Here is a 12857-nt window from a genome sequence, read left to right on the forward strand (position 1 = left end):
GGGCGGCACTGGACATCGGAGCATTCAGGAGTCAGATTGGTCTAGCTGCAGCATTGAAAGGTGTTTGACTGGTAAGGCCTGGTTCGGCGCTGGCATAATTGCTTTCATAGGCACCTGCTGCCTTTTCGCCTACAGGGCGTGACGGTAGCAGTCGAGTATTCTTTCTGGCAGCACCGCGGTCACAGGCCTTTCAATTTCGCAGACTTCGGGTGCGGTAGGGATAGGCAAAGCCGTGCGGATGTCAGTCGGCCGAGAGCCCTCCAGCTCTATGAGTTAAAGTCTGTGGAGGGACCTTCCCTTCTCTCACACCTGCTCCATAACTTGGCACCAACTGTGATCGAACTCGCATCAGCACATCAGGAGGGGAACTTGTAGCAAGGTGAACACAATTTTTAACTACCCTATATTGTGTTGAGCAGATTTTATTAACGGCATTTTGAAATACTATGCAATTTGAATAACTAGTGTAGCGAATCAATCACAAGATATTGAAAAAATGTCATGTTGTTTGATAAACGTATGTTTGATTAAAGTAAAAGATTGTGTATTTTTTGTCAATTGTTAATTAGGCATTCTGCAAACTTAAATCGTTTTTTTGTAAACGTTCATTGACATTGTTTAAGCGATATAAATTTGGTTTTCGTGGCTCCAAAGGGATCTCAGTGCTTGCCAAGCAGCATTCTCTCTCTTTTGAATGCGTTTCTGAAATAAAAATGACAACTTCCTCGTAAAAATATACTTAAATGTGATACAATAATATTTCTGCCGTCGTAATCCTTCGCCCTGTAGAGTGGTGAGCTATTGGTATGAAATCGGCACTCAAATGAAAGCTTGAAATTAGAAAAGCGCACAAATAACGAAAGTAAGCAATAGTACAAAAGTCACATTTTATAAATATACATATTTTCCTTCTAGCAAAGGCTAGGCAAGATTCACAAAATGTATTCAATATAGTGTGAGAAATCGCCCTTGATATGTCGGTAAAGTTTTCACCTTTCTAAGGTGCAGTCGTAACTAGTCAGTCCCGTTTTTTTTCTTCTTTGAATTTTTGACTTGTAGTCCTGGTCTTATACTGGGACAAATAAGACTAAAAGTCCCAGAATTTCAAGAACCGAAAGGGGACTACATAGTCACGCATTGTAGGAGGCTGGCCTGGCTTATAGTTGGTACCTGATGGTACTTACACCTTGGGCCAGGTCAGTTATATCTCATTAATTGTGTTCTAGCAGCTTAGACTGATAGAGGTGGCTATAGCAGAGCAGTTTAGGCCGAACTAGGAGACATGCAAAGCTCCTACTATACCACTTATGTCATATAGGTACTATATCACAAGAAACACAATACTCAGGTTTACTAAAAATAAAGGTACTTTATTTTAGTGATAATGTGCCAAAAGTATCTCAGAGGATATACCTCCTTAGGAGGTAAGTAAAATACACACAATATACACACAAACCAAAATCAGGTAATAAAACAGTCAGAAAGAAGTGCAAACACTGTAGAATACAATAGGATTCAATAGGCCTAGGGGCAACACAAACCATATACTAGGAAAGTGGAATGCGAACCACGAATGGACCCCTAGGCTAGTGTAGTGTGTAGAGGGTCGCTAGGAGTGTAAGAAAACACTAAGGGTGTCCAAGATACCCCACCCCAAGACCCTGGAAAGTAGGAGTAAAGTACTACTATTAGGCCAGAAACACACTAAACTTGTGATCGAGGATTCTGCAAAGACCACAACAGACTGCAAAGCACTGAAGATGGGTTCCTGGACCTGAGGACCTGCAAAGGAAGGGGGCCAAGTCCAAGAGTCATGAAAGTGTCCCGGGGTCACGAGCCCACTAGACCCCGGATGAAGGTGCAAAATGTCTGCCTCCAGATGGAAGAAGCTGAAGAATCTGCAACAACGAAAGGTGGTAGGAGCTTCTCCTTTGTGAAGAAGATGTCCCAAGGAGTGCCTGAGGATGCAGAGTTGTTTCTTTGGAGAAAGACCGCAAACAAGCCTTGCTAGCTACAAGAGTCATGTTAAAGGAAAAAGGGTGCTGCCCAGGCCCAGGAAGGACCAGGATGTCGCCACTTGCGAAAGGAGACAGAAGGGGCCCTCAGCAACATAGAGAGCCCACACACAAGAGGGCAGCATCCGCAGAAGTCCTTGAACATGGGTTCAAGATGACTGAGCATGACGGTCATCTCAACACTACAAAAGAGGGTCCCACGAAGCCGAAGGTACACTCAGGGATTTGAGCAATGCAGGATGAAGTGCTGGGGACCTGGGCTTGGCGGTGCATGAAGGATTCCTTGGAAAAGTGCACAGGAGCCCTAGCAGCTGTAGTGCACGTGGTGCACAGGATTACTGTCTGGGGAGGGGAGGCAAGGACTTACCTCCTCCAAATTTGGACAGTTGGACCACTGGACAGTCTGGATCACTTGGGTCCACCACATGTGTTTCAGGGCCCCACGCTCGTCAGGATGCGAGTGGTCCCAGAGTACCGGTGATGCTGAAGTTTGGTGCCTGCTGGAGCAGGGGGAAGATTCCATCAACCCACAGGAGATTTCTTCATTGCTTCCAGTGCAGGATGAAGACAGGCAGCCCCCAAAGCATGCACCACCAGGAAACAGTCGAGAAAGCCCGCAGGATTAGGCGCAACAATGTTGCTGGTAGTCTTCTTGCTACTTTGTTGCAGTTTTGAAGGGGTCCTGGAGCAGTCAGCGGTCAATTCTTGGTAGAAGTCGAAGAGAGAGGTGCAGAGGGACTCTGGTGAATTCTTGCAAGTCGTTATCTGAGGAAAAGCCCACTGGAAAGACCCTAAATAGCCCTCAGAGGAGGATTGGCCTCCTAGTCAGGTAAGCACTTATCAGGAGGGGTCTCTAACATCACCTGCTGGCACTGGCCACTCAGAGGCCTCCAGTGTGTCCTCACACCTCTGGATTCAAGATGGCAGAGGTCTGAGACACACTGGAGGAGCTCAGGGCACCACCCCAGGGGTGGTGACAGACAAGGGAGTGGTCACTCCCCTTTCCTTTGTCCATTTTCGTGCCAGAGCAGGGACTGGGGGTTCCCTGAACCGGTGTAGACTGGCCTATGCAAGGAGGGCACGATCTGTGCCCTTCAAAGCATTTCCAGAGGCTGGGGGAGGCTACTCCTCCCCATCCCTTAACACCTATTTCCAAAGGGAGAATGTGTAACACCCTCTCTCAGAGGAAATTCTTTGTTCTGCCTTCCTGGGACTAGGGTGCCCAGACCCCAGGAGGGCAGAACCCTTTCTGTGGGTTGGCAGCAGTGGTAGCTGCAGAGAAAACCCCAGAGAACTGGTTTGGCAGTAACCGGGGTCCATAGTGGAGCCCCTGGGATGCATGGGATTGGCACTCCAATACCGGATTTGGCATGGGGGAAAAATTCCATGATCTTAGACATGTTACTTGGCCATATTCGGAGTTACCATTGTGAAGCTACATATAGGTATTGACCTATATGTAGTGCACGCGTGTAATGGTGTCCCCGCAATCAGAAAGTCTGGGGAAATTGCCTTTGCTAGTGCAAGGGTGCCCTCACACTTAGTAACTTTGCACCTAACCTTCAGCAAGTGAGGGTTAGACATGTAGGTGTCTTATAAGTTACTTATGTGCAGTGAAAAATGGCTGTGAAATAACGTGTGCGTTATTTCACTCAGGCTGCAGTGGCATTCCTGTGTAAGATTTGTCTGAGCTCTCTATGGGTGGCAAGAGAAATGCTGCAGCCCATAGGGATCTCCTGGAATCCTAATACCCTGGGTACCTAGGTACCATATACAAGGGAATTATAGGGGTGTTCCAGTGTGCCAATTAGAATTAGTAAAATTAGTCACTAGCCTATAGTGACAATTTTAAAGGCAGAGAGAGCATAAGCACTGAGTTTCTTGTTAGCAGAGCCTCAGTGACACAGTTAATCACTACACAGGTACATACATTCAGGCCACAAACTATGAGCACTGAGGTCCTGGCTAGCAGGATTCCAGTGAGACAGGCAAAAATAAACTTACATACAGGTAAAAATGGGGGTAACATGCCAGGCAAGATGGTACTTTCCTACACACATGAACCTAGGAAACTTGGCAGCTTTGTTTTTGGATTTACAGCACATTTAGCCACTTATAACATCAGGGCTGCAAGTCCAGGATACAAAGCAAAAAACCTAAATGCCCTTCTCGCTCATGGAGGTGAAAAACATGAGAGCTCCGACAGCGCTATGTCAGGATGGCGCCTGTTGTATGATATTACTTATATTACGTGAGCGTGCAACCGGATGCTTATATGCACGTCTTAATTAGCAGTTAGGTTTCTGATTATTGCAACTGTGATCTCGAGCTCCTTGACTCTCAAGTGGCTGGTGAGTTCTCTTGGGGCGATTAAGTTGTCTGTTAATGACTTAACTGCTTAAACCCCTGAGTACCCCGCGTACGTGCTGTGGGCTCTATTTCCTGTATACTTAAAAAAATATCCTAACTCTCTTGAATTTCTGTTTTGGGTATTTTTGGAAGAAGCAAACACATACTACAGTGCCTTTATAAATCATAATAAAAAGCTAATTTAGGAGAAATATTGGGACATTTTAACTGTTTTATCGACTTATGGGAGATTTAGGGCAAGGATATACCTGCTTACGGGGAGTTATTATAACGATGTTAAATAGCATTACAAAAAATAACCAGCACCATCAGGGACATTTGAGGTATCGACCCTTGGATCCTTGAATGCGGCGAAAGCAGAGATCGAAGTTGGCAGGATCTGAGGGGGCCTGACATGCCCACACCTTTTTTTAGTTTGACAAAAACAGTTCCCCTGCTTTATGTTACCGAACTACCACCCCAGGGCGGTTAATTCTGACATTTGAGATGTCTCAGCTGAAGTTGAAGGGAGAGAGTCTCCTGTGGTGTGAAGCAGAGGGAGGACAAGCAGCCATGAAATAGCCCTCCCAGGCGGGGTGTCTGCTTCCTGGAAGAAAGGTAAATGTGCTTAGGTTAAAATCTAAATATACAGGCTGCTTGAAAGTCAGTATTCACTTTAATTTGAAGGAATCACTTGAAGAGTATTCTTTTTGCGAGGTATTGTAAGGTTACCTGATGAGCTTGGATTGGGTGCTTTTAATGGACAGCTATAAAAATGTTTGCAATCGGTACAGTCTACACTTTACTCCATCTCTATTTTGGAAACACTCTTTGTTACATTTTTTTGTGCACTTCGTGTCAGGCTATCTTTAGCTGTGTGTAATGAAAGTTTAAAATAATGAGGCATATATGTTACAGTGACATTCTTGAAATAATGATCCAAATTTACAACACCCTAGCGCCTCCTTCCGCCACACTAGTAGCATTTTTTATGCTAATGTGGCACGAGGAGGCAATTTTCACTGTGTCATATTTACAAAGTGGCACAATGCATGCATTGCGGTACTTCGCGACCCCTTGAGCCACATTATGCCTGGGTCAGTCATAATGTATGCGAGGGGTTGTTCCGGCGTTAGGAGGCCTGCAAAAATGTCGCAATAAAATCTACAAGATTTCACTGCACCGTTTTTGGTGTAATTTTTAACGTCTGCTCAAAGCAGGTGTTAAAGTGACGCACCCATTTTAATCAATGGTTCTCCTTGCTCTTTGCTGCACTAGCATCAACATTTTTGAGGATAGTGCAGCAAAGCGGCATAATAGCATTAAAAATGGTGACGCTATGGCCTAACGTGTGCCATGGTGTGCCATATTGTAAATACGGTGCACCCATGGTGTCGTTAGGTGGGGCAGGGACGATGCAAGAAAACTGGCACATCAGCACTGATGCCCCAGTTTCTTGAAATATGCCCCAATGTTTTCAAATTCAATCTGGGGTGCATTTTGAAGAATCTTTTTTAATTGATTTTAGCCTGTTTAATTTTTATCTGACACATTGCACTTCACTCTTCCTGGTTCTCAAGGAGCAAGTTTTGTGTTGTTGGGCCCTCTAGTTGCTTCTTAGGCAATTCTATTTAATCAGGCCTGTGGTGTGGATGTGCAGCAGATAGCCACACATTCATTCACTTGAGGTTCCCACCTGTGTGCAATTCCAGCGCACTGTTGGTCTTATGGTGACAATCTTGAAATAATTTTTTAAAATCCAATGTGGGGGGCATTTTGAAGGATCTGTTTTAATTGATTTTAATGTGTTTTGTTTTTTGCTGGCACATTGCCCTTTACTTTTCCTGGCTCTCGAGGAGCATATTTTGAGCCACCATTTTGGTTGTTGGGTGCTTTAGCTGCTTTTTAGGCAATTGTATTTAATCAGGCCTATGATGCACATGCGTAGCGGATGCATACAGTAGGCATCCGAAAGTGCGCCATTGGCATGCCAAAGGCAAACCCGTCTGCGCTCGACCGTGACTGGATCACAACCAGCGCCAGCCGCACTGCTCCTCTTATACCAGGTAAACCAATCTCTGCAGGATTTGTAAAAGCATGTAATAAGCCCCTTTTGTACTGCACTGTGACACTATTATTCCTTCCTCGAATTTTGAAAGTCTTTTTTTCTGTATCAAATGCAAAATGGGCTTTGGGGCTCTATACCCACCCTCTCCAAGGGGGACGAAGGCTTATAAAGAAAGGGAAATCTGTAGCGCCCATATTCGTGCTAGTTGTAGGAGGCTGGCCTGGTTTGTAGTGGGTACCTTGGGTACTTACACCTTAAACCAGGTCCAGTTATCCCTTATCAGTGAAATGTAATAGTGTTCTAGCAGTTTAGGCTGATAGCGATAGCTGTAGCAGAGCTGCTTAGGCTGAACTAGGAGACATGCAAAGCTCCTGCAATACCACTATAGTTACACAGTACTTATACTCAAGTAAAGACAATACTCAGTGTTACCAAAAATAAAGGTAATTTATTTTAGTGACTCAAAGCCAAAATTATCTTAGAGGAAATACTCCTTCTGGAGGTAAGTATTATATACAATATAAACACTAGACACCAAAATAAGGAAAGTAATTAAACATAGGATAGTGCAAACAATAGGAAATGCTATAGAATGCAATAGGAGAAAATAGGTCTAGGGGAAACACAAACCATATACTAAGAAAGTGGAATGCAAATCACAAATCCCCCCTAGACATGTGTAGTGTGTAGAGAATCGGCGGAAAAGTAAGAAAACCACAAAGTTGAGTAAAATACCCCACCTCAGAGCCCAGGAAAGTAGGAGGAAATTACTGCAAGTTTCCTTAAGACACACTACAAGTCGTCATTAGAGTTATTGCAAGAACCAAGCAAGACTGCAAGCAATAAATGGTGGATTCCTGGACCTGAAGACCTGTAAAGAGAGGAGACCAAGTCCAGAAGTCGCAGAAGATTCCAGGAAGGACAGGAGCCCCGGCCAGCCTAGAAGAAGGTGCAAAAGAAGAGTCTCTGGTGGAAAAATACTGCAGAAATGCACCAAGAGAAGATGGCTGCGGGTTCCTGCATGATGCAATCGATGTCCCATGTGGAGATGTGGGATGCAGGCGAGTTTCGGCGCTGGGTTCATCCATGAAGCCTTGGTTCAAGCAATGTCGCGGATTGGGTCAAAGTTGTGCTGCCGGCACCCAGGAGGGACCTGGGGGCCTCAACTCGGACTGAGGAGGCAAAGGAGGCTCCCAACCCTGGAGGGAACCCACAGATGACCAGGCAGCACCCACATAGGACCCCTGACATGGGGACAAAGAAGGAGCAAATTGCGGTTGTTGCAGCACTACAAAAGAAGGTCCCACGCCGACAGATGACAACTCAATGAGTCGAGCGTTGCAGGATAGAGTGTTGGGGACCTGGGCCAGGCTGTGCACGAAGGATTCTTGCAAATAGTTCACCCCCAATTCAGAAGCATCAGTTTGGACTATGAAAGTTTTGGAGTAGCAAGGGCTTTTTAGGACAGGTGCAGAGCACATTGCCTGTTTGAGCTCATCAAATGCTTTTTGACAGCTGGCTGTCCACAATACCTTTTTAGGCATCTTCTTACTAGTGAGGTCATTGAGAGGAGCTGCAATGGAGCCATAATTCTTGATGAACTGTAGGAGGCTGGCTTGGCTTATAGTGGGTCCCTTGTGGTACTTACACCTTGTGCCAGGTCCAGTTATCCCTTATTAGTAGAATAGAGGTGTTTCTAGCAGCTTAGGCTGATTGAGGTAGCTATAGCAGAGCAGCTTAGGCTGAACTAGGAGACATGCAAAGCTCCTTCTATACCACTTATATCATATAGCACTATCTCACAAGAAAACACAATACTCAGAGTTACTAAAAATAAAGGTACTTTATTTTAGTGACAATATGCCAAAAGTCTCTCAGAGGATACCCTCACTTAGGAGGTAAGTAATATACACAAATTATATGTACACAAACCAAAAACAGGTAATTAACAGTAAGAAAAGTAGTGCAAACAATGTAGAATCACAATAGAATGCAATAGGGAAAAAAAGCCTAGGGGCAACACAAACCATATACTGCAAAAGCGGAATGCGAACCACGAATGGACCCCAGGACTAGTGTAGGTTGTAGAGGGTCGCTGGGACTGTTGGAAAACACCAAGGGTGTCCAACATACCCAACCCGAAGACCCTGAAAGGTAGGAGTGAAGTTACCCTACTACCCCAGAAAGACAGCAAAGTTGAGATAGGGGTTTCTGCAAGAACAACAACTGCCAGCAAAACACTGAAGATGGATTTGTGGACCTGAGGGCCTGCAAAGGAAGGGGACCAAGTCCAAGAGTCACGCAAGTGTCCGCGGAGGCAGGAGCCCCCTAAACCCCAGATGAAGGTGCAAAAGGGATGCTTCTGGGTGGAAGAAGCCAAAGATTCTGCAACAACGAAAGGAGCCAGTAACTTCCCCTTTGGTGAGAAGATGTTCCATGGCGTGCTGGAGGAGGCAGAGTTGTTTCCACACGGAAAGACAGCAAACAAGCCTTGCTAGCTGCAAGAGTCGCTGTTGAGGTTTTTGGGTGCTGCTGGGGCCCAGGAAAGACCAGGAGGTCGCCCCTTGGAGGAGGAGACAGAGGGGGCACTCAGCAACTCAGAGAGGCCCCACAGAAGCAGGCAGTACCCGCAGAAGTACCAGAACAGGCACTTAGAAGATCTGAGGTCAGCGGTCGACTCAGAGTCACAAAGGAGGGTCCAACAACGTCGGAGTCCAAATTAGCGAGTTGGGCAATGCAGAACGGAGCGCTGGGGACCCGGGCAAGGCTGTGCACAAAGGAATCCTTGGAGAAGTGCACAGAAGCCACAGCAGCTGCAAATCACGCAGTACACAGGTTTGCTGTCTGGCGTGGGGAGGCAAGGACTTACCCCCACCAACTTTGGACAGAAGGGCCACTGGACTGTGGGAGATACTTGGACCCAGCTCCTGCGTTCCAGGGACCACGCTCGTCAGGATGAGAGGGGTCCGAGAGGACCATGATGCTGAAGTTTGATGCCTTTGTTGGCAGGGGGAAGATTCCGTCGACCCACGGGAGATTTCTTCTTGGCTTCCAGTGCAGGGTGAAGGCAGACAGCCCTCAGAGCATGCACCACCAGGAAACAGTTGAGAAAGCCGGCAGGATGAGACGCTACAATGTTGCTGGTAGTCGTCTTGCCACTTTGTTGCAGTTTTGCAGGCGTCCTGGAGCAGTCAGCGGTCGATCCTTGGCAGAAGTCGAAGAGGGAAGTACAGAGGAACTCTGGTGAGCTCTTGCATTCGTTATCTGAGGAATAGCCCATAGGAGAGTCCCTAAGTAGCCAGAAAAGGAGGTTTGGCTACTGAGAAACGAGGCTTGGCTACTGAAAGAGGTAAGCACCTATCAGGAAGGATCTCTGACATCACCTGCTGTCACTGGCCACTCAGAGCTGTCCATTGTGCCCCATCACCTCTGAATCCAAGATGGCAGAGGTCTGGGACACACTGGAGGAGCTCTGGGCACCTCCCCTGGGAGGTGCAGGTCAGGAGAGTGGTCACTCCCCTTTCCTTTGTCCACTTTCGCACCAGAGCAGGGCTGGGGGATCCCTGAACCGGTGTAGACTGACTTATGCAGAGATGGGCACCATCTCTGCCCATCAAAGCATTTCCAGAGGCTGGGGGAGGCTACTCCTCCCCAGCCCTTCACACCTATTTCCAAAGTGAGAGGGTGTAACACCCTCTCTCAGAGGAAATCCTTTGTTCTGCCTTCCTGGGACTGGGCTGCCCAGGCCCCAGGGGGGCAGAATCCTGTCTGAGGGGTTGGCAGAAGGAGCAGCTGCTGTGGAGTCCCCAGAAAGACAGTTTGGCAGTACCCGGGTTCTGTGCTAGGGACCTAGGGATGCATGGAATTGTCCCCCCAATGCCGGAATGGTATTGGGGTGACAATTCCATGATCCTAGACATGTTAAATTGCCATGTTCGGAGTTACCATTGTGACGCTACATATAGGTAGTGACCTATGTGTAGTGCACGTGTGTAATGGTGCCCCAAACTCACAAAGTAGGGGAATTTGCCCTGAACAATGTGGGGGCACCTTGGTTAGTGCCAGGGTGCTCACACACTAAGTAACGTGGCACCTAACCTTCACCAAGTGAGGGTTAGACATATAGGTGACTTATAAATTACTTATGTGCACTGAAAAATGGCTGTGAAATAACGTGGACGTTATTTCACTCAGGCTGCAGTGGCAGTCCTGTGTAAGAATTGTCTGAGATCCCTATGGAGCTCCTGGAACCCCAATACCCTGGGTACCTCAGTACCATATACAAGTGAAATATAAGGGTGTTCCAGTGTGCCAATGGAAATTGGTGAAGATAGTCACTAGCCTGCATTGACAATTGTGAAAAGCAGAGAGAGCATAAACACTGAGGTTCTGATTAGCAGAGCCTCAGTGATACAGTTAGGCACCACACAGGGAACACATACAGGGCATACATTATGAGCACTGGGGTCCTGCCTGGCAGGATCCCAGTGACACATGGGCAAAAACAAACATACATATAGTGAAAACGTGGGTAAAATGCCAGTCAAGATGGTACTTTCCTACACAACCCTCCCCCCCCAAAAGAAGGACAATAAGGCTAACCTTGCCCAGATGAGTCTTCATTGTCTAAGTGGAAATATCTGGAGAGTCCATCTGCATTGGAGTGGATACACCGAGGTCTATGTTCCACTGTATAGTCCATTCCCTATAGGGATATGGACCTCCTCAACAATTTAGGGTTTTCACCTTTCATTTGTTTTAGCCAAAGTAGAGGTTTGTGGTCTGTCTGAACAATAAAGTGAGTACCAAACAGGTATGGTCTCAACTTTTTCAGTGCCCAGACCACAGCAAAGGCCTCCCTCTCTATGGCAGACCAACGCTTTTCTCTAGGGGTCAACCATCTGCTGATAAAAGCAACTGGTTGATCGTGGCCCTCAGAATTCAGTCGTGATAGTACTGCCCCTACCCCTAATTCAGACGAATCAGTTTGTACAATGAATTTCTTGGAGTAACAAGGTTTTTTTAGGACAGGTGCAGAGCACATGGCCTGTTTTAGCTCCTCAAAAGCTTTTTGACAGCTAGCTGTCCACAATACCTACGTAGGCATCTTCTTGCTAGTGAGATCATTAAGAGGGCTGCAATGAAGCCATCATTCTTTATGAATCTCCTATAGTACCCTATGAGGCCTAAAAATGCTTTCACCTGGGTTTGAGTTGTAAGGGGAGTCCAGTCCATGATAGTGTGGATCTTCCCCTGTAGTGGTGCAATCTGTTCTCCACCTACCAGGTGGCCCAGATAAACCACTTTCCCCTGCCCTATCTGGCACTTTGAGGCCTTGATAGTGAGGCCTGCCTTTTTCAGGGCCTCCAAAACTTTCCATAGGTGGACCAGGTGATCATCCCAGGTTGAGCTAAATACAGCAATATCATCTAGATATGCTGCACTGAAAGCTTCCAACCCTTGCAGGACTGTGTTCACCAACCTCTGAAAAGTGGCAGGTACATTTTTCAAACCAAAGGGCACTACTGTGAATTGGTTGTGCCCTCCAATGGTAGAAAATGCAGTCTTGGGTTTAGCATCTTCTGATAACCTAATCTGCCAATACCCTGCATTTAGATCAAAAGTGCTTAGATACTTGGCAGAAGCCAGTGTATCTATAAGCTCATCTGCCCTGGGTATAGGGTGAGCATCTGTCTTGGTGATTTGATTGAGCCCTCTATAATCTACACAAAACCTCATCCCTCTCTTTCCATCTTTGGTGTGAGGTTTTGGTACAAGCACAACTGGGCTAGCCCAGGGGCTTTCAGATGGCTCAATCACCCCTAAGTCCAACATTTTCTGCACCTCTTGTTTAATGCAGTCCCTGACATGGTAAGACTGCCTATAAATTTTACTTATGACAGGCAGGCTATCTCCAGTATCAATTGTATGTTCACACCAGGAAGTTGTACCTGGTACAAGTGAAAAGTTTTCAGAAAATTGACGTAGGAGATTGATACAGTTGACTTTCTGTTCTGCAGTCAGACAATCTGCTAAAACCACTCCCTCCACTAAGCCATCAGCTTCAGTGGAGGAGAAGAGATCAGGGAGAGGGTCACTCTCTTCTTCCTATCCCTCATCTGTTGCCATGAGCAGGGTGAGATCAGCCCTGTCATAGTAGTGATTTAGGCGGTTGACATTGTGAGAGCATAGCTCTTAAAATGAGAATTAACGTAAAATGTTTATGAACTAATGCGTAATAATGCCGCATAGAAAATGTATTAATATATTTTTACTAAAACGGATGTTGAAATGTGCCCACGGGGAGTGGCCACCAATGTATGCGATGTCTAATGAAATTGACTAATAATGAAGAATTGATTTATTAACGTATGATTTTATACTAGTATTATGAATTATATGTGTTAAGTTTTGCTAATTAATCA

The 12857-nt window shown here is 46.2% G+C and overlaps 1 protein-coding gene across 4 annotated transcripts in view; it reads left to right on the forward strand.

Annotated features, from left to right (window-relative positions):
- The window catches only part of LOC138285243 (NXPE family member 4-like), an 859879-nt gene that overhangs the window by 9810 nt on the left and 837212 nt on the right, over positions 1–12857 (forward strand). For 3 of the 4 annotated variants that reach the window (XM_069224935.1, XM_069224938.1, XM_069224937.1), the window contains exon 1: positions 143–379. The exons of the other annotated variant lie outside the window; for it this stretch is intronic. The gene's annotated coding sequence lies outside the window, so the exon portion shown is untranslated. Of the gene's footprint in view, positions 1–142; positions 380–12857 lie in introns of those variants that run through there. 4 annotated transcript variants of the gene reach the window in all.

This window comes from Pleurodeles waltl, chromosome 3_1 (genome assembly GCF_031143425.1).
Source record: "Pleurodeles waltl isolate 20211129_DDA chromosome 3_1, aPleWal1.hap1.20221129, whole genome shotgun sequence".
NCBI lineage: Eukaryota > Metazoa > Chordata > Amphibia > Caudata > Salamandridae > Pleurodeles > Pleurodeles waltl.